The sequence below is a fragment of the Falco biarmicus genome, chromosome 13 (genome assembly GCF_023638135.1).
Source record: "Falco biarmicus isolate bFalBia1 chromosome 13, bFalBia1.pri, whole genome shotgun sequence".
Taxonomy (NCBI): Eukaryota; Metazoa; Chordata; class Aves; order Falconiformes; family Falconidae; genus Falco; species Falco biarmicus.
In genome coordinates, this window is record NC_079300.1 from 4,794,510 (window position 1) to 4,815,398 (window position 20,889).

A 20,889-nucleotide genomic window follows, 5' to 3' on the forward strand; every position below is an offset into this window, starting at 1 on the left:
AAGAACCGCAAAACACCTAAAGGAACATCGCAAATCAGAGTTGATTTTCTCAGACTGCTTAAACTAAAAGATTATTCTCACAATAAAATTTGTAAGAAACTGAACGTTTCCAGTGAATCACTTCAAGTCTGGAATTACTTCCCAAGTCATGCTGACCTGGCTTACATTTGCTTAACCTCTTCTCATTCTGCAAACTCTGTTCTTTGTCCTTGGCTACCTTTGTATGCATGTGTGTGCTTTCTTTTACGTTGTGCAAAGAGGCAGCAGGCAATTTCAGCTATCCTTGTCAGGTTTTACACAAAGGTTCATTTTTGAGACAACCTATCCTCCCTTTAAAATTTTCCTGTCTTCATATAAATAATGATCTACCTGTGAGAGACTTTTCCAACAAAATGAAATGTTAGAAACACAGCAAGACGGTTTTAAAAAACCCACAAATCAGCTTGGAAACCTGTAAGCTAGCACAACAGTGTCTATAAATATTTGTTTAGCATGCTTCACCACTCAGCCATCATTTAATGAAGCTATGCTTAAAAAGGTTTTTAGCCCACATAAGTTAGTATTTCTAAACCTTTAATTATCTTTGCTGAACAGTCTGTGTATTTATATTTTTGTCTGGTGATAACATGACTAGAGATGAATGCAGCTTCTAGCATGTGGTCATAAGATTTGTTTTTAAAAAGCTAAATACCTAACGGATCTTTTACATCCTGCAGATGTTAATGGAGCTCAGAATGGTATCGGTACTTTCTGCTGCCAAATGACACTGCAAACCTTGTGCCTCTTTCAAAATGAGCCTCATTTCTAATTTTGCTGCCCTTAGTCACCTTTGGCAACAATTTATCCTGCAAATACATCAACTCAAAGCCAGGTGCTTAGTTGCAAAGTAAGGTCCTTTGCAACATAAGTGTCACAGAATCTGAAACTTTCCTACACTATGTCCATATTTTTTCTTTGTCCTTGCAACACCTGAGGGTGTTTGGTGAGTGGAAGAACACAGCACCATAAACCGAGAAGGCAATGTCAGCTGTCAGTGCAAATATCTTAGTTTTGTTTCTTTGCTTGCACCTACTGGGAATACTGAATTATTTCAGTTTTATTGGCAGCTGTTTTATTTTGTATTTACAATGACCTAGATTGCCAGTTTACAATCTGCCTGCAAAGCAGTTGAAACATAGCTGCACTCTCCCAGAAGAAGACTTCAGGAATCATCTGGCAGGGACAAATAGTAGAGCACCATAAGCACATGCCTCTTCTAATCCTTCCAGTTCCTACAGAACGAGGGAACAAAATCCTGCTATAATACGCCTAAATTTAGGATTAAAAAAAAAAAAAAAATAGTAGTAGTCCAGGAAATAATGTTCATGTGGGCATACAACATGGAGCTTGGACTTATTTTGAGAAATATAACATATCCAGCACTAATACAGATTAGGAATTTAACAGCAATCTATTTGCTTTCCTCCCAAGATTTCACAAGCACAGCCACAGCTGCAAAGACCAATACATGTTTATATTTTAAAGATGTTAGAAAGGTAGAAAGGGACCTCCAGTTTGAAAAGGGCAATGGAATTATATCAAACATTGAATTTCCTAGCTTTCTTTCACTTTTTTATGCTGATGTTTTTCAAATTTGAAAGACAATTTGAGTGGCCTCACTGCTTGCTTCAGAACAATTAAAAAAAACAAAAACCAAAAAAAACCCGACTCTACTACCCAAATATTTCTCTCTCCAGTGCTCACTTACAAAAGAAACTAAACAAAACTATTCTGTAACATGCTATGCTACAGAATATCATTGCCACCATCTCTGGCTCTGAACCAGGAATTCATAGTAATACCTTACATAAGCATTATTTTCATTAACAGATTGATAAAGAAAATGTCAAGCCCAAGAACAACCCTGACAATAAAACTGCAGCAGCATCCTATTATTAGCACCACAATCAGTCAAATGCTGAAAGATTTTTTAAAGGAATTTTGGGATCAGTATTGTGTCAGCAATATCATAATGATGGCAATTCATGGTCACTTCAATCACACATTTAGCTATGGTTGTTTTGGGGGTTTTTTTCCAAGGTAAAGTATTTGCATCCTTATCTCTTATATTGTCATCCACTCTAGTCTCAAAGTTACTAAAAAAAAAATGTTTCCCTTTTCCTGTTGTCCAAGTCTCTCTATGAATGAAATTCAGATTTTTATAGAAAGTGAGAATGCAGTATGGACACCACTCTAATCCTTTTTCAACAGTATTTTAAGGGCAATGTAAACAGCCCTGCTAAAACAATGTTGTCTTATTTTACATGGTCATTCTGAGACAGAACTTTTGTACATTAATTTCTTTGAAGGGAGATGTTTCCACAGAGAACGTTGGTCAAATTCTGTCCTACTTGTGTTCAACTCTTAGTTATTTCAGTGGGCGTGTGCATGAGTCCTATATTCATCCCCATATAAAAAAGCATCACTTAACTAGTGACTTAATTCTTTGTAAGATGATAGATGATATGTGGTCACCTCAGGCAAGCCCTCAGCATAAAAAACAATGTGCAAACCTTTTGCTTTCAGTTCATAAGGAAGGAATACAAGATAGCAAAGCCACAGATACTATGAGAAAAGGTGACATGACCTCAGGAAGAGGACAAGGGAAGATCAAGATGACACACAGAAGTTATATTTTATGCATCTCAACCTAATTTTATGTATTTATATATTTTATGTATATACATTTATGTATCTCAACATAATTCATCAAGCTATGTACATGCACGTGCATTTCACCCAATGGCTGAGTTTTTTTCAAGAAAGGGTTGTGTTTCATTTTTAAATATCGTGCCTGACTACTGTATCTATCTTGTATGAATAACAGTGAAAGAGAAATCTGGTCTGCAGGAAAAGGAAACATTTCCTTCCTATAAAAATGATGAAAATATTTAAGTGATTCATTTCTGTGATACAAATAACATTTTGTCTTCCAGCATGAAGGAAAAATCCTTTGATGGAGAGGATGCTATGGAGATGTGCAAGTCTGTTTGAGGTACAAGGAATGACATGGGTTGTCCATCTTCTCCCCATGTAACTGCACCTGTAAATCAGTGTTTGTGATGAAGACCTCAATCTCTGTTGAACTATCAGGATAGTCAGTTTTTCCAGTACCTTGTTTGTTTAATTGATCACCTCCTCTAAAAGGTAAATGTGTATTACTCTGGGAAGTGCTTCATAGTGAGGAAATTCAACACCTATTATGCAGTTTCCACTGAAGTCGGCAAGTTCAGTACAGGCACAGAATGAGCCACTGTGGGACCAGTCTGATGCTCCAGATCAGATTATTGCCTTTGTGCAAGGAATGAATAAGTGCATAAAAAACCACCATGGGAATGCTAATCAACATTTTCCTTTTGTATAAAGAAAAGTACTGATAAAAAAATACGCTGCATGCATATAACGGGTAACTCTGCAAATTCAACACTTCCTGATTTTTTAATTCAAATTACTCAATACTTACACAATTTACTAACAACTTAGACTAGGAATGCATATACTCAGAAGGACTTGGAAATATTTTTTTTTCATTAACATTTTATATTTTTCAGTTCATTATATCATAATTATGCATGGTTACAAACTGAATTAAATAATAGAAATAAAAAGACCAACATACAATAATTCACTAAGACAGAAGCTACATATGAAACTAATTGACTGTGCTTTCTCTCTTCTTCCTTTCCACATCTGGTGGAGGAGGGTAGGGGAAGTCTTAAAACTCATCAAGCACCCTGGAATAAAGTCTAACTTAATCCCTGAAAACAACTGCTCTCTTCAGAGCCTTGGCTTAGGAAATGATTGAAAAATATCTAAGCAATATGGGAGTCAGTACATGTCAAATGAGGTTGAATGACCAAATCATGAAATTAGGAGATTATCTAAACCCATCATTACTGCACCTTCCACCATACTTACATCATTCCTGGTAGAAATGCACCTTACCCGCTCTTAAACACTTCCAGAAACAGATATTTCACAAAATTTCTCTCCATAAAATGATGAAAATGAAATGCAGAAAGAGACCTAAATGGAGCCAGAAACACAGACTGTTGGCCAGATATCAGATTGGAGTGCGACAGGGAAGAACCATCAGAGCAAGTGTGAGTGGAGAAGGACTCTAGAAGACCTCCTTCAGCTTTGACTTGCACTAAAAGCCAGGCAAAGTAGTCTTTTGGCACGTCTCCCTTCCCCCTGTCCTTTCCAATTCAGATTAGAGTGAATGCTTCCTCTATATCAGTGTCGGTTTCTCCTGACAATATTGTTGAATGGCTAAAAGGACAAATAAAAGCAAGGGCAAAGAAAGATTAATACTACCGCACAGGAGAAAAGATACCATTAGTAGATATATTGGGTTGTAGTTAATTAGCCAGCAATAAACATATGTCCATTGCCTGTGAGCTCAACACACAAATATTTAATGAATTCTTATTTTCAGATACATATAATCGTGATCACAATCATTAATTCAAGAACTATTTCATTAGGTCAACAATCTCTAATAAAAGGGTCACTCATTCTGCTTTTGATTAAGCTGGCTTAGCCCTGCACAGTGATTCCAGGCTATTTGGTTAAGTGAGATATCAAAACGCTTTGCATGACGTTCCAGTTCTGTCAGGATCTCAAAACACCTTGTAATATTTACTTCCCAATGCAGATGAGTGTTTGCAATGGAAAAAAGTTACATTTCTAATAAATGCACATTATCTTCTCCATTACACAGAAAATTCTGAAAGAACCACCACTTCTGCTTTAATACCTCATGGGGATGGCCACACTGAAACTTAGCGACTGCACCAGTGCAGAAACCAAACCCCAGGTGTTTGAATATCTGCAGACCTGATGCAAACCCACATACATCAGAAGCTGGAAAGACAGAAGGAAAAGCTCTGTACGAAAAAACCTGAATTCACACTACAAGCAAGAAAAAATACCTCCTATGCTCTTGGTAAATCACCACACTGCTTGCAGCGTCACAGTAGTTCTGCAGCTTGCAAAAATTAAGGCTAAAATTAATCAGAATTAAATCTTAAAACACAATATGATTGTACAGAATATAAAAAAACCACAAAAGAATGAATATATAAATTAGTGCTTTTCATTATTCCTTCTGTAGTTGGAACACGTCTCTGTTGATATAGTGAAGGGAACAAGCCATATTGCTCTTCCTGGAGAAAAATATGGATGTAACCCAGAAGTGATGTGTATGAGAAGAGAATCAGTCGAGGGTCTTTCTTTGATAATTCTCTTCTTTACATTTGGGGACTGAAATTTATTCCTTTAACATCACATAGCTCCTACACCTCAGGACTCAGTTTACCAAGTATCTGTAGGTCCGATTTGCTGCAGCTATAATTCACCTTTCCTGCCAGGCTAACCAAATATATATTCAGAAAACTGAACCTGGGACATTTCTATTTGCATGATATAGATCTGCCTGGTTTGATTCACTAGGGTTGTAAAAGCTGGGCTCAGAACAGGGCATACCCTGGCTCCCATTAATCAATTAATCAGTTTTTCATAAGCATTCGCAAGCACAAACCCCCAGTCACCTCCTGTAACTACATCGGCAACTAACACGCCTTAGATTTTTATTTTGACTGCCTCCACCAGCAGTCACGGTTCAGACAGAAGCGTACCCAGTTTCTTTCTGCTACACCTGAACAATGATGGTCAGCTAGCTAATAACGGCTTCTTTTGTGGATCATTTGCCTGATCACTCTCATTTCCAAAGGCAGGAAACAAACGTCTGTCCTGATGGAGAAAGTCTGTACCCAAGAGGGGGAGACAAAAACTCCCATGACTATTTATTGATTTTACCTAATCACTGGCACAGTGACTAGTGAAAGTTCCAGAACCTAATCGTTCCCAGTGATTGCTCTAATATTAGGCTAGTAATTTAGGCTTATTTTTGCTGTATTTCTCTCTGGCACAAACCCCAGATTAACATCTCACTTGGTCTCTCTCTTGCCTAACATCTCTCCCTCCAAGAGTGGCCTACTGCTTCCTGGAGAGCGTTGATCTGGTCAGATAGAGGAGTTGAGCAAAGCCATTACCCACCTGTGGGACTGCCCAAACTCCTGATGAAAAGAGGGAATTTGAATGCCTGCAAGAAGGTAAGAAATGAGCTTCTGTCTCCTGCATGCTGCTGGCTGCCTATTCTGGCTGCTAAGCTCTTCATTAGGGAAGCCACCGTAACCCTTCCTAGCTAATTATTTTTTTTCTGAAATCTGTTTAATCTCATCTTGCTTGGGAAATCCTATCGGACCAAGGCATGTTTGTGGATATGTGCATATCCTGTCTGTTCATCCTGGTGCAACTGTATGATCTTAGTTTCTATTTTTTCTGCAGTATCAAGACCAAGGAGCTCTGCATGCCCAGAAACCAAATTTTTAACCCTTAGGGGACTCTGTGGGTGAATCATAAGAATTTCAGGCATGAACAAGTTAAGGTAGTCTATCAAAGGTCAGGGAGAGGAGTGTCATTATCTTCAGTATAAGTGCCCAACGAGACCGTTGGGATTTATGTGTCTATGTCCTTTTAGGGATAGAACGTTAAAAAATCCAAGCTAAACTTCTAAGACCAAAAGGAGTCAGCCTCTGCATCCAAATTATCCTCTATAGGTTTAAGGACAGAACTGGGTAATTTCTATCAACAGGCAGAGATGGGAAAGCAGGCAGCATCAGACAAAGCACAGCTTATTAATTTTTAAAATATGCCAGTTTGGTTCTATTAGATTTTGCACTTCACATTAAATGTTGAACCCCTGGAAGATTTTTTCTAAATATTTGTAATCTTTGGTCTACGTTTTTCAGTAGCAGTACTGCACAAGAATGATAAAAACATGGATTTTGCAATTTTATGTTTAATGAAAATCTATTGTTGAGCTACATTACTATCTATGAATTTAAATAAAAACCAAATACATTACTGTTTGGAGATTTCAGAGTCAAAGATTCTAATGTCCACCTATTTCTGCAAATGCTTAGCTGTGAAAATCTGTCTCTTATCTTTGTCACAGAAAGTAACCACTGTCAGGCACAGCATCACAAAACTAACATAAAAGAAAAGAGGGGTGAAACAGCCACCACAGCCACCACCAGATCATTTTTGCACAAAAATTACTATTGCTGCACACAGAGTACTCAATTGCTCATCCAGCTACACCATGCAAACACAGCTATGTGATATGCATATGCAAATGTTGGTCTTTTCAAATTCAAATACATGCACCTGCAAAGGTTCTTTTTAGAGGTCAGCTGAAAATACTTGCCTAAGGAGCTCAGACTTTTTCAACACATATCACATATTTTAGCAATTATTCACCAGACTATCTTGCCTTTGTTTTCTAAATCACTTCTTTAAATTAAACTAGCAAGACTACAAGGAAAAATAACATTAACACAGAAAGAATGTCCAAAAATTACACTAATACAAATTACAAACAAGGAAGAGAAATAGGCAAATCTTTTTAGGGCTATATTTACTCTTGTCATATACTGTCTTTTATCATGACACTACAGAGATCAACCACCACAGGAAAGATTAAAGACCTGCTGTGGTATTCCCTGCTTCAAACACTTTAAAATGTGGAATCCATTTGGTAAACAATTGAAAGTTGCATCTTCCACTGGCACTGCATCTTATTTTCACAGTGTTTATGCAGGTTACAACTATTTCTGTGTATGTACTGTGCATGGACAATCTCTTTGGCATGCACTCAGGTACTGGGTAGGATGTGTTAAGGCCAAAGTGCTTGCAGGAGACCAACTGTAAGAGAAGTCTGGCCATTTGCAGTTGCATGTTGTGATAGAACATCTGAAATGAATTTTGCCTTCAAGAGTACACGCTGCTTCTTGAAAATGTCCTTGAAAATATCACAATCTAAGTGAACAGAATGGCTACTCAAAAATAAAATGACTCAAGAGGAAATATAATCATTCCTATCCTGAGGCAATAAAGTTTACTCAATATCTTCCACTTTGTCTAACCTCCAAACTACTTTAAAAGTGCTAGAAACATCCTTTTCAGCAACAGGAAGAAAATGGGAATTTAACTAGACCTCATTCATAAATAAAATCTGTGGAAAAAAAAATTTATAAGCCTTGCCCTTTTTAAACAACCTAATAAGGATGATATCTCTAATTTGGAAGGAACAATTTGTGCAAGAAAATCTCAAGCCTGTCCTATTTCATGTATCAAATTTTCACTATAGAAGTGAACTTTGAAAGGGTCCTCTGTTGTGTCTTTGATACTTTTGCCAGGGGAGGTATTATGACAGTCCAAACCAAGGTGCCTAGACCAGAAGTGCTTCCAGCAACTGTAGCATGGAGTTACTGGGTGTTAAACAGAAAACCCTTGCAAAAGTCACCAGCAGTATCCTCAAAAGTTCAGTGTCAAGTTTAGAAATGGATACTGAAGGCAAAAAGAACAAGAAAGCCTTTGAAAAGAGAAGAAACATAAAGAAAGGAGAAAAATAATTGCAGAACTTCAGGGCAGGAAGAGAGAAAAGGGACCACATAAGAATAAAGAGATTTAAGAGTACTAGGGGAAAAAGTTTTGACCTAGCAAAAGGATAGTACCCACAACACAAGGTTTGATTAAACACTGCAATAAAGTTAGCCACAACCATACCACGAGCAATATCCAGACCAAAAAACTGGGAACATTGACAATCTGAACAGGATTATAACTTATGGCTCCTCTGCTTGAGCATCTGAGCCCCATACGTACATTTGCCTTGCTCAGTGTCTGTGTTCTAGTGACATAGTCACTAGCAGTCAGGGATGCAAAAATGAACAAAAAATGACTGTATTAGCAAACATTCCAGAGGAAGGTATGAAAGTATGGATACAATTCCAGAAGCCCAAAGAAGAAGCAAAGTTCCAGAAAGGAAGAGGTAGCTCTGCAGGCTGTTACGCTACATGCCCTCAAGTTGACATCAGAGTACCAAGCACCAAAGTTCATAATCTTTGCCTTGCAGCTCATTTCTGCAAGGGAGGCGAAATGTGGCTGTGTGACTTATTTTCGCAGTCCCACGGTTAGAGACATGCTGTAAGAATTCTGATAGATGAGAAGAGAATCAGTGTCAGGTAGAAGCAAATACATGTTGCCGTTATTTTTGCAAAATTCTTTCTAATGTCATAATTGATAATTTTTACCTTGCTAGACCAAACTTAACGTTTTCAGGGTGAAACTGGGTAAAAGGACTGCTTTAGTATACATATAAGGAGAAGGAAATCCAACTAAATGCAGCTCCTCAGTGTAGTTACAACTGGCCATGTGTCTGGATGACTCAGGACAGCACTGTACCTCCTCACTTCTAGGATCGGTGTGGGAACAGCTGTCATCAGTACTGCCTTCTGAGAAAAGCCCTCTCAATGCATCTGTTTGGAGAAAGGAAAAAAAAGAACCACACAACAGTGAGTTTCCAATTCCAAACAACTCCTTAGATTATGTCCTTACCTAACCTAGGAGGAAGGAATGATTCACAGGCCTAAATCCCAGTTTTGCAAATTTTCATACTGTATTTTCACATAGATTACCAGAGCAGGATGTTTGAGCATCTACAACTGGTTGCATAATCAAACATTTTCCTTCAAATTAAGCCAGTAGCAGGAAAACCACCACTCATTTTAGGCCTAACAAGCAGAGCACACACTCAGGATACCAGCATTATATTCCTGCTCCTGCTGAAACTTCCAGAGCACGCTTGAAAGCAACCTGAACTTAAAAACATAAGATACTGTCTGCATTGACTGCGGGTACTTGAGTACCAGCCTGGATGTGTATTATGCTATTGTGGTATGGGTTGTATAAGAACCATAAAAGAATCTGAAAAACACTCCCTTAAAAGACAAATTCTGAGCCCTCACATCAGCAGTTTTCAAAGTGCTGGTGCGGTCAAACGACCCAGCATATTGTCATTGTTCAGCTCAATTGTGGTTTGGGGAAATGAATCAATACTTTCCAAAGTCTAGTTTACGGTAAAAATGTCTACAGATAGGTAGGAGTCCTTTTATTATCAATATGAAGTGTTATATAGAAAACACACATTTCCAAAGAAGAGTGAAATGGAAGCAAATCCCGTGAAAAGTTTTGTTTCCCAAAATGCATTAAAAAACTCCTCTAAACTTTTCTAAAGAAAATCCTTAAGTCTAGAGATGGGTTTGAGGAAGGAAAAAAAAAAAAGTGGTAATGTCTAAAAGCAACACAAAGACTGAAAGATACAGTACCAAGGAAACATAATTTGATGGGAATTGCAGGTCATTCCTGCTGACATTGAGAAAGGAATTAGGGTGTGGGGGACTGCTTAATGCACCATCATGCGGAACATAAGTCAATAAAATTTTAGTTATTCAGTAAAATGCCATTGTAAAGTCTCCTTGCTTGACTTTGCCCACTGCTGTTCTGTATGTAAGGTTTGAATTACTTTACCGGGAACATTTACTGTTTACTTCCCTTATCTGAGCAATTTATTACGATTGATACAACACTGTGTTATGACATCAATATTAATAGTAACACATCAATAATAAGATGACTTTTTATGTTTCATAACCATGCATGGAAGTTTTCAGAATCCACATTACATATTAATTACTATTATGCATTCAATGATAGACAATCTTTCATAAATACTGGGAAAAGTATGGTAAAACAGATAATAATTCAATAACACCAGAGCATATAAAAAAGTAAAAACCACTAAGTCTAATTTTAAAAATATAGACTAAAATTGTTTTCTGTGTCATACAAGAAAAAAAATTGATTGAATCAATTAAATTGACCCTGAATCAACACAAGATCTCCAAAGGGTACCTAACAGGAGTGTTTTAGACACAGAGCTGAATGCCTCCACAAGAAGCTCATTTAAGGCTGCAAGTAGCAGATGATGACAAACGTCAATTAAAATCACAATTATACACCTTTTTCTCTTGCTTGTCTGTCTACTGGAATCAATATAAAAGACTGACTAGTTCCTACGCACACTTCAGGGGAAGTTTGCATTGCCAGCCAGGAGCCTTTCAGAGGCCCCAGAGTGACAACTCAGCCATGCAGGGCCAAGCACAGCCCTAGACAGCAATTTCCAGTGAGCTGCAAAATTGTAATGGCTCTGTTGGTGACTTTGCCCACTCCAGTCCCCCAGAAGACCACAGATGCTGTCACTGAAAACAATTACAGCTTCAGGCAGTCATTAACTGCTGGAGAAGTGGTTTATCTCTACACCACCAATCATTCTGCTACACCTCCCATCTACCCAGGCACTGCAGCCAGCAGGAAACTCTTCCAAGCAAGCTGCCTCATAGATCCATCCATCCCCTAGCTCCCTCCTTCCCATGGCTTCCCCTCAGTCACATGGCTCCAAAACTCAATTCTGATCACGCTGATGAGGAGCTCTGAGCCAACTCTGACGTCACTTTTGTATGGCTGTGCCATATCACCAGGTGACGCAGGGCCTCACCTTCCCCCTCTCCTCTTTCGACCACTTACTGGGGTGAGGGAGGTGAGTGACAATTTCATTCCCCAGATTTTCTTACTCCATTGAATCAAAAAAGCCTTGCCATATCTGACATCAAACCCAGAATAGTAGCCAGGTACTGCAGACAAAAAAAAGAATTCCTTGTCACATACTACGTTTCTCTAGAGGGAATGACCTAAAATAACCAAATACAAGGTAGCTGTGGAAAACATTGAACTACCACATTTAATTTCACCACAGGGGAACAGTTGGAGTAGACAGATCTCCAGCACATCAGTAGATGGATCTCTAACACGCCAGAGAACTGATGAAATCATTCATTTGAAATGGGATAGCTAGGCAAACAGGAGTTAGAATACTACAAGAGTTTTCCATTTGCAAAAATGAAAATACCAATGAATCCCAAAATTTTGAATTTTGAACTTTGAATTCCAACATTTTACAATCATAATCATTTTTACCAGTTGCACAAATAGCAGTGAATTTAAGTCTCAGTAATACCCCCACCTTCCTGAGCATATCACCGTTTACAGAAACACACATTTCTCCAGCAAGGTACACTGGAGGACCTTAACCGAAAAGCAGCCTTTGAAGGAGGTGAATGAAAAGGCCTGGGGTTCCTGAAACCCCGTCAAGAGAGGACCTCCTCCTTGTTTCTCCCCCTCATCCTCGGGGAGCTTCTATCAACAGTGTTAAGACAAAACATACTATTTGTAGCTCTCTGCCAGGATATGGATTCAAGCTGAGTTACTGCTGGGTAGTTTTCTGATGAATAAAGTGAATAAAGCTGCAATCCATTTAAACCATGTTTCCTGTTACCTTGTCTTTCTTTTTGCCAGAATTGCTACAAAGATGTACTTGTGCTCAATAGTTTTCTTAAAAACCAACAAGTCCAGGCTTAAATTGAACATGGTCACTGCTGTTGTTTAACAAATTGAAGTTTCTTTGGTTTTGAAGACTAAAAAGAAAAGTGGAGTGATGCTGGATAACAAGCACAAACCATGTTCTATAAGAATGCTATGTAGACAAGACTGGTTTTGGACAAAATTTATTTTGGATAATGGAGAGGAGAAAAAATATATCCAACACACTTTTGAATTGTTCTAAGTATAAAATTACCATATACTGACTTATTATAGGGTTGATCAACATTTTTCACTCAACAAACAAGAATTTCTGCAGTACCTGCCATTGGGATTCTTACTATTCCATCTGTGATTTAACAAGTGGTCTGTAGGAAGGTGAGGGTTTCTTACAAAGAAAACTGCTTCATGTACCTTTCAGTACTTTTTTAAGCAGTTTAATAACACATCAAAACAAGGAAAAGAAAATGGAACTACATAAGATGTCCACCTCTGTGCATCGCCATGACTAAGCCTATGACCCCTTAGATTAAGGCACAGCAGGCAGTGTTAGCAGTCAGAATATTGTGCGTGTCTCTGTGTGAATTTTAAGTCACTAAATAAGTAACAGTGACATGACCTAGATAAGGTACCAGAGTAAAATGAAAAAGACAAGTTGCTGCCAAAACTAACACAAAGTTTCTGGCTAAAAGGTGTTAGAAGCTCTCAAATGACATTGAGTTCAGTGAAACATGACCAAAAACCAGCCAACAGACTGTCGGTCTCAATCACTGTTGTCTCTGTTTCACGTGTGTTTAATGTCAGAAGATATGAGAAGCTCACAGATAGCCTGCTAGACACCCATTAATTCAGGGGCTAAGTTCAGCGTTTGCTTCTGACTTTTCTTGGTGTCATAGGGACTTTCAACATAACTTTATTTTTTATATTGAGGAAATTCAGCATTTGGGTCCAAATTTTTAATGAAATCTGGCATGCAGAGAGACAGAACAACATGTAATGAGTCACTGTATATAGCTGTTCCCCAATTTTTTATGTGTTCCTTCTCTTTCTAAAACATACCTATTTTTAAGCTAAGAATATTTTCAGTAGCTCAAATATTATCACAGTGTTTTAATTGTGAGTAAACATTAACTTAACAGTGGAAAACAGTTGAAAAATAATGAGAGAACAAGTTTGGGGTCAGACCAAATACTTAGTTTATATACATTATATTCATATATAAAGTAGTAGTCTGCTGCTAAAAAGAAAACAGATGATTCAGTAGTTAGGAAACTATCCTAGAATCTGGGTAATCCATCCCCAGTAAATTCCTGGGCACCTGGTGGCAGGTGAGTTCTTTTATCTCTCAAATCTCAGTATAAAGTATTACACATCTTCCATCTTTCAGAAATGGTGTGAGGATTAAGGTACCAATGATTGTTGATAACTGAGAGAGAAATAGGGTGGAAACCATATAAAATTTCAGATTAATAAACAGCCAGGACAATTAAGTTCAAATCAACAAAATCACCAAGCAGTAGGTAGTCTGCATGGCTAGTAGGTGGGAAATATGGTCCAAGTACTAGAAGAATCAAGGAGAAACCAAGCAGAGCAGCACTTCATTCTTGCAGTGCATGCTTAGTGCCTAAAGGTCAAGTAAAATTAATTGTTATCAGCACCTGGTAGCCACAAAGGAATGCAAAGATAACTGGCTCCACATTCACAAATGCACTCAGAAGCATCCCATGCCCTTAGCATCATGCTTATAACTTCACTGAGCTTTTAAAAAAGGTCCAGGTTTCTGAGGACAGGACAATGAAAATAAATATGTAATTAGAAATTCACAGGTTCCATGCAGCTTGAATAGTCATTTGCCTTTCTAAAGCAGACACCAGAAAAACAATCAAAAAGGGAGCACCCTGCACACACTGTGCACAGATTCAACTCTGCAGAGCAAAGATCATACAAACATCAATGGCATGGTAACATTCCATTTTTCATCAAGGTTTCACCTGTAAGGTAGAGCCCAGGCTTTACCCACAGTCTAATTCCAGGCACTGCTCTGTCCCCAGAGCCTTTGCAGAAAAAGCTGAGGTCAAGGTGCCAGAGGTCCAGGGACACCAGCTGGCTCCCATTCAAAAGCATCGCTGCGCTGGGTTCATGTCAGCATGGCAACGCCGTTAGGGCAGAGCTTGCATGGATGCAGTGCCAGAGTGCGAGGGTGGAAGAAGCTCAGGGATGAATGAAAGGTAAAGCATGGGCATCAGCCAGATGCAGACTCAAAAAGTCACAATTCAGAGACGTAACTGGAGACCTAGATGGTATTCGTGCACAGTATTTAGTAATATATACTTTGTATATGTTGTACAATATGTATATGCAATTTTGTTACAGCTTGTATCTGAATCAATATTTAAAGTAGAAACACCACACGCTTGTGACCGTAAAAAAACTAACCCTTAAAACCAGGTAAAACAAAATACGACAACAAGCTAGAAAGGCCAACATTTTTGCCTGTCAAAATTAATAAATGTCGTATCTTGTGCTCACACAAGAAAAAAAAATGCAAGGTCACTTTCAGCAGATCCAGTGAACACCAGCATACTGTATGTTGAGTTTTAACATAACATAAAGCCATCTGGTATGGAAACTCAAGCTCAGCAGATGCATTTGAAAAACAGAGCATTCATTTTTATTGTGCACTAAAATTAGATTTAAAGCACGCTCAAAAGCATAACTAAAACAGATTGGCCCTTCTAGCATTTACTTTGCAGACCTCAATGAGGGCTGCATTTGTTGATACTGTGTTCAGACCTTTGGTCTGCTTACTATCCCAGTCAAAATATTATATGGGAAACTTCTTTCTTTCTGATAAAGATAAGTCCAAATAATCATCTAAATACTCTATCATGCTTGTTAGATGTTCAAATTTTCTCAAGAAATTATACTATTTACCTTCAAAGTTTTTACCCTGTGAAAATTCATTTAATCACAAAGGCAAAGTATTACTAGCTGCTTTTTCTATTAGCTACGTTAATTCTTAGTCTTCAAAGCAAAATAATTATACAAAAAAAAAAAGGCAGACAAAACTATAAGATCTTTGCTCCTCTAGGAACATAATAACGCCATACCCAGCACCCTATAAAAGTAACAAGTTCATCTAGAACTTATTGTGCATCCACATTTTTGGAGTTTCAGTATGACTGGGTTCTTCCCCTAGAGACTGGAAACGGGTTAGCTTGGAAAAAAAAACAACCTAACAACCAAATACAAAAAGACCACGATCCTACTTAATCCAACTACTTATTTGGTCTTGCGTACAAGCCACAGTAATTTCAGAAGTGAAAATAAGTCTTGGTCCTTTTTAAGACTAGGAAGACAAAAGGTTATACGATGATTTTCAGCCATATTTCCTAAAATCAGTACGGACAGTAATGTGTTCTTTAGCTGGTGAAGAGGCACACTTAAACATTCTCCAAGTTGACTGCTGCTTCTGACTACCCAGAAGTAACCTGCAAGAGATTTTGAAGTCTTAAAAGCCCTAGGCTTTTTTGATGTTGTTGTTAGCTGTTTCCAAAATCTACCTGTACCCCGTTCTACCTGTACCCCGTTCTACCTTTCTAGTGTTTGCAAAGGCAATTCCCCATCATCATTGACTTTCCCATCATTTCTGATATGCCATGCTTAGGTCCCAGAGAGCCACAGCTTTAAGGTGCTTTGAAACCTCCCTTGGGGTTACAGCATTTTGCTCCACTCCTGTGTCTGGATCCACCCATTCCCTCCACACTTACCTTACTCATTACTTTGGTGGCAAAAAAGCAAGGGATCTCCATGAATCTAGATTCTTGGTTCTCTCCCAGATCTTCCATCACAAGTGGAATATTGCCAGCACAGATCCCAGCTTGACCCTACCAGGAAAGGATTTCTATGCCTGAGCTGCTACACAGCTGTCCCCTTCCCCTTTTTTATGCCCTCCCTAAATTCCAGCTCTCAACTTCAGAGCTCCTATAATGCAGTAGTCAAGCTACTTTCCACAGCTTGTAATTCACATTTGCTATAAAGCATTACACGATGCTGTCAACGAAGGGCTCGCTCTCTATATATAAAAAATAATAAATGCATGAGTTCGATTGCATGTCAGCAGTATTCCTCCTTGGAAACACATCTTTATATTGACGGTCTGGGAGATGTATAACTCCAGCTGTATTTAACTTCCTTTCTTATTACATCCCTTGGATGTCACAGATTCATGCAGTGGCTTTCAAGACTGTTTCTTTTGTTGCCACATAAACCAGTTTGACTCTGAGACCAAAAAGGAAACATTAAATATTTCAGGATTTTCTTTTGTTTGCAAAGAATGGAAATATAATTGCACCTGGCAGAGGTAAGGAACTGGTGAAAGTCAAATCGATTCTGAATCTCTGGGCCCAGAGTAAAAGGGGAGAGCAGTCTGAAACCCTGATTATTGCACAAGCATCTGAGATGTGCAATAAGCTTACAGAAACACACTGCCTGTCAGCTTGTGTTGCTTAATTACAGCTTATGAATGGTTAGATCAGTGGTGCAGTCTGACTGGTTGAATATTCCGAAGTATTTCATGACTGCCCTCAGAAAGAACAATTCATCCATGTACATTTTCAATACTGTTCTTTCTGTTACTCCATCTTTCAGAAACATGGCCTGTTTTCAGAGTTACAAACTGCTCAGCGTATAATCAAGAGCCAGGAATCCTCCACCTTTGCTAGTTTGGAAACGCAATGGATCACTCGGGTGGTACAGCACATGCTTGTGCACACTGTATGATCAGTGGGTACCACTGATGGTACAGGTGCTGTGATGTTTACATCAATAAATAAGTGAAAAGACGTAATACAGAATCAGAATGCCATTTTAAACTCTACTTGCCAAGTTATTTGACAGATTAATTACATTTAACTTTCTACAAGCTTTGTGTTCTGGCCTATATGATCACAAATAGTATTTGTCAAAATAACGTAATTGTTTAATGCACATGAATCGTGTGTGTCCATTTTCAAGGATCTGAAAAGGCTGCAGTATGTGAATGTCTACCATTTTATTTAAAAACTTCCAGTCTCTCTACAATGGCATCTGCATAGAACACACTATGGATTTTGAGAACAAACTATTAACAGCATAATTTTGTCATTCAAAAGAAAAATTGGATGGAGGCTGAGGATGGCAAATCAGCCTGAGTACAATGAAGTTAATGAACTGTTGGGACAAACCCTCAGAAGTCATAACAATTTAACACTAACAGGAATGGCTGTATGTTTTCTATTTCTGCTGGAAATACAACACAGGAGGGCTAAGGAGAATCTTCATCCTTTATTGGATGGGGGGGCAGCACATAGTGACAAAGGATGAGGAAAAGGCTGAGGTACTTAATGCCTTCTTTGCCTCAGTCTTCAATACTAAGAACCAGTTGTTTTGGAGGTACCCAGCCCCCTGAGCTGGAAGACAAGTATGGGGAGCAGAATGAAGCCTCCATAATTCAAGGGGAATTGGTCAGCAACCTGCTGCACCACTTAGACACACAAGTCTATGGGGCCTGATGGGATCCACCCCAGGGCACAGAGGGAGCTGGAGGCAGTGCTCACCAAGCCACTTTCTGTTGTTTTTCAGCAGCCCTGGCTAACTGGGGAGGTCCCAGCTGACTGGAGGTTAAGCAAACGTGATGCCCATCTACAAGAAAAGCCACAAGGAGGACCCAGAGAACTCCAGGCCTGTCAGCCTGACCTCGGTGCTGGGGAAGGTTATGGAGCAGATCATCCTGAGCACCATCACACAGCACAAAGGACAACCAGGTGACCAAGCCCAGCCAGCATGGGTTTATGAAAGGCAGGTCCTGCTTGACTAACCTGATCTCCTACTACAAGGTGACCCACCCAGTGGATGAAGGAAAGGCTGCAGATGCTGTCTACCTGGACTTTAGTAAAGCCTTTGACACCACATCCCAAAACACAGTCCTGGAGAAACTGGCTGCTCATAGCTTGGACGAATGTGCTGTTCACTGGATTAAAAGCTGGCTGGACGGTCGAGCACAAAGAGCGGTGGTGAATAGTCACTTCCAGCTGGTGGCCAGTTACACAGGGTGTCGCCAGGGCTCAGTACTGGGGCCAGTCCTGTTTAATATCTTTAACAATGATCTGGACAAGGGGATCAAGTGCACCCTCAGTAAGTCTGCAGATGACACTAGGTTAGGTGGGAGTGTTGATATCCTGGAGAGCAGGAAGGCTCTGCAGAGGGTCTGAACAGGCCAGATGGACGGGCTGAGATCAGTTGTATAAGGTTCAACAAGGAGAAGTGCTGGGTCCTGCACGTGGGTCACAACAGCCCCACGCAGCACTGCAGGCTTGGGGAAGAGTGGCTGGAAAGCTGCCAAGCTGAAAATAACCTGGGAGTATTGATCAACAGCCAGCTGAACATGAGCCAGCAGCATGGCCAAGGCGGCCAACAGCACCCTGGCTTGTATAAGACACAATGCAGCCAGCAGGACCAGGGCAGTGACTGTCCCCCTGTGCTCAGCACTGGCGAGGCTGCACTTCGAGCCCTGTGTTCAGTTTTGGTCTCCTCACTGGAAGAAAGACACTGAGGTGCTAGAGCATATCCAGAGATGAGCAATGGGGCTGGAGCACCAGTCTGATGGGGAGCGGCTGAGGAAACTTGGGGGGGTTCAGCCTGGAGAAAAGGCAGCTGAGGGGAGACCTTCTTGCTCTCTACAACTACCTGAAAGGAGGTTGTAGCAAGGTGGGGGTCGGTGTCTTCTCTCAATTAACAAGCAATAGGACAAGAGAAAATGCCCTCAAGTTGTGCCAGAGGAGGTTTAGTTTGGGTATTACAAAAAATTTCTTCACCCAAAGCAAGCGTTCGAACAGGCTGCCCATGGAATTGAGTCCCCATCCCTGGAGACATTTAAAAGACATGTAGACACGGCACTTAGGGACATGGTTTAGGGGTGGACTTAGCAGTGTTAGGTTAACAGTTGGACTTTATTTTAAAGGTCTTTTCCAACCGAAACAATTCTATAATTCTATTAGAAGCAAAGAACAATTCAAGAGCTCTTAAGGTTTGACATTTACAGAAGGTCAGGCTACATGCTTTCTTCTGGCCTTAAACAATGCAAACAAAAGGAGTTTTCTCTCTCATAAACTTTTGTTAGACAAGATACTCTTACAAACTCTTGAGTTGTGCATAGATATACTGGATGAATAGACTTCCATCTTTTAGATCAAAGGCAGGCAGTAAAAAGAGAAAGAACAGAATACAACATTGCAGGATTTTTCCATGATATGTAACTTCACTGAGCAGTATTTCTTATTGGTCCTCTGAAAATAAATATATAGCAATATAAGCAATAAGGAGCAATGCGGTATCACTACCATGAACAGCAGTATCTGAACCATTTATTGATGGATGCTCTAGTGACTGTTTCCAATAAGGCCCTGATCCAAGACCTTACTAACTTCAGTGCTGCTCAAATCAAGCCTAAAGAACATATGATCACATTTCAGCACTAGTCAAAGAGAAACCAAGCACAGGCCATCCTAGGGTCATAGAAGGCTGCAAGGAACATCCATTTTTTCAAGAAACCCACAAGCCCCCGGTAGAGGGGTAAAACACCTTTCTAGAGAAGTTCTAATCATATGGAGAGAAGAGTTTTGTCCTCAAACCCTCACAGTAGTAATTTCTCTACTTCTTGCTTGGTATACTGTAGACCAATGTATTTCTTAATGCAAGGATAACTGAATCATTTCTGTAATAAATATATATCATTGTTTATTAATAACAGAAAACATTCACAAGTTTAAGTCTGGTGGAGGTTTCTTCCTTTTATATATGTTTAATTGGCATGATTAATTAATTAGGGCCTCTGTTTCAATGGTAGAAGAGATATTTAGAATATTGTGTGAACTCGTTTCAATACTAAAAAAAGCAAGTTATTCCTTTGTTTTATTTCAGTATTTATTTTCCTATGAAATATATCTAGATATCAGTGCAATATTTTCTATCAAATCAATTGTATTCCCATTGGGTAAAAAAAAAAAAAAAAAAAAAAAACACGAAAAAAAACCCCAAAAACCCCCACACAAACAAAACAGCCACTCAACCACAAGCAAACAAACAAAAAAATATTAACACCACCACCGTCCTTGAAAAAAAGCCCCCAAAATTCCAATAAAATTAAAGAAAAATAACTAGAGTAACCTTCAGTTAAAATCTCATGCACTCCTCTGTCTCATTCATCCAGTTAAAATGAGTTTCCTTAGAACAGAACCAAGGACATAATTTCCCATCCATGAAGATCACATCCTCAAACCATGTCTGCGTCTCCCAGCCATGAAATGACCTGCTAATGAAATTACCTCTGTGCTTTTTGCAAGTTGCTGGGCATGCTCTATAAAACAGAGTACAGAGGGGAAATACAGAATCATATTGCACTGTTAGGATTTTCATTTTTAAAGCAGTATCTAAAGAAACCCTGAAAACACACATTAAATGCACACT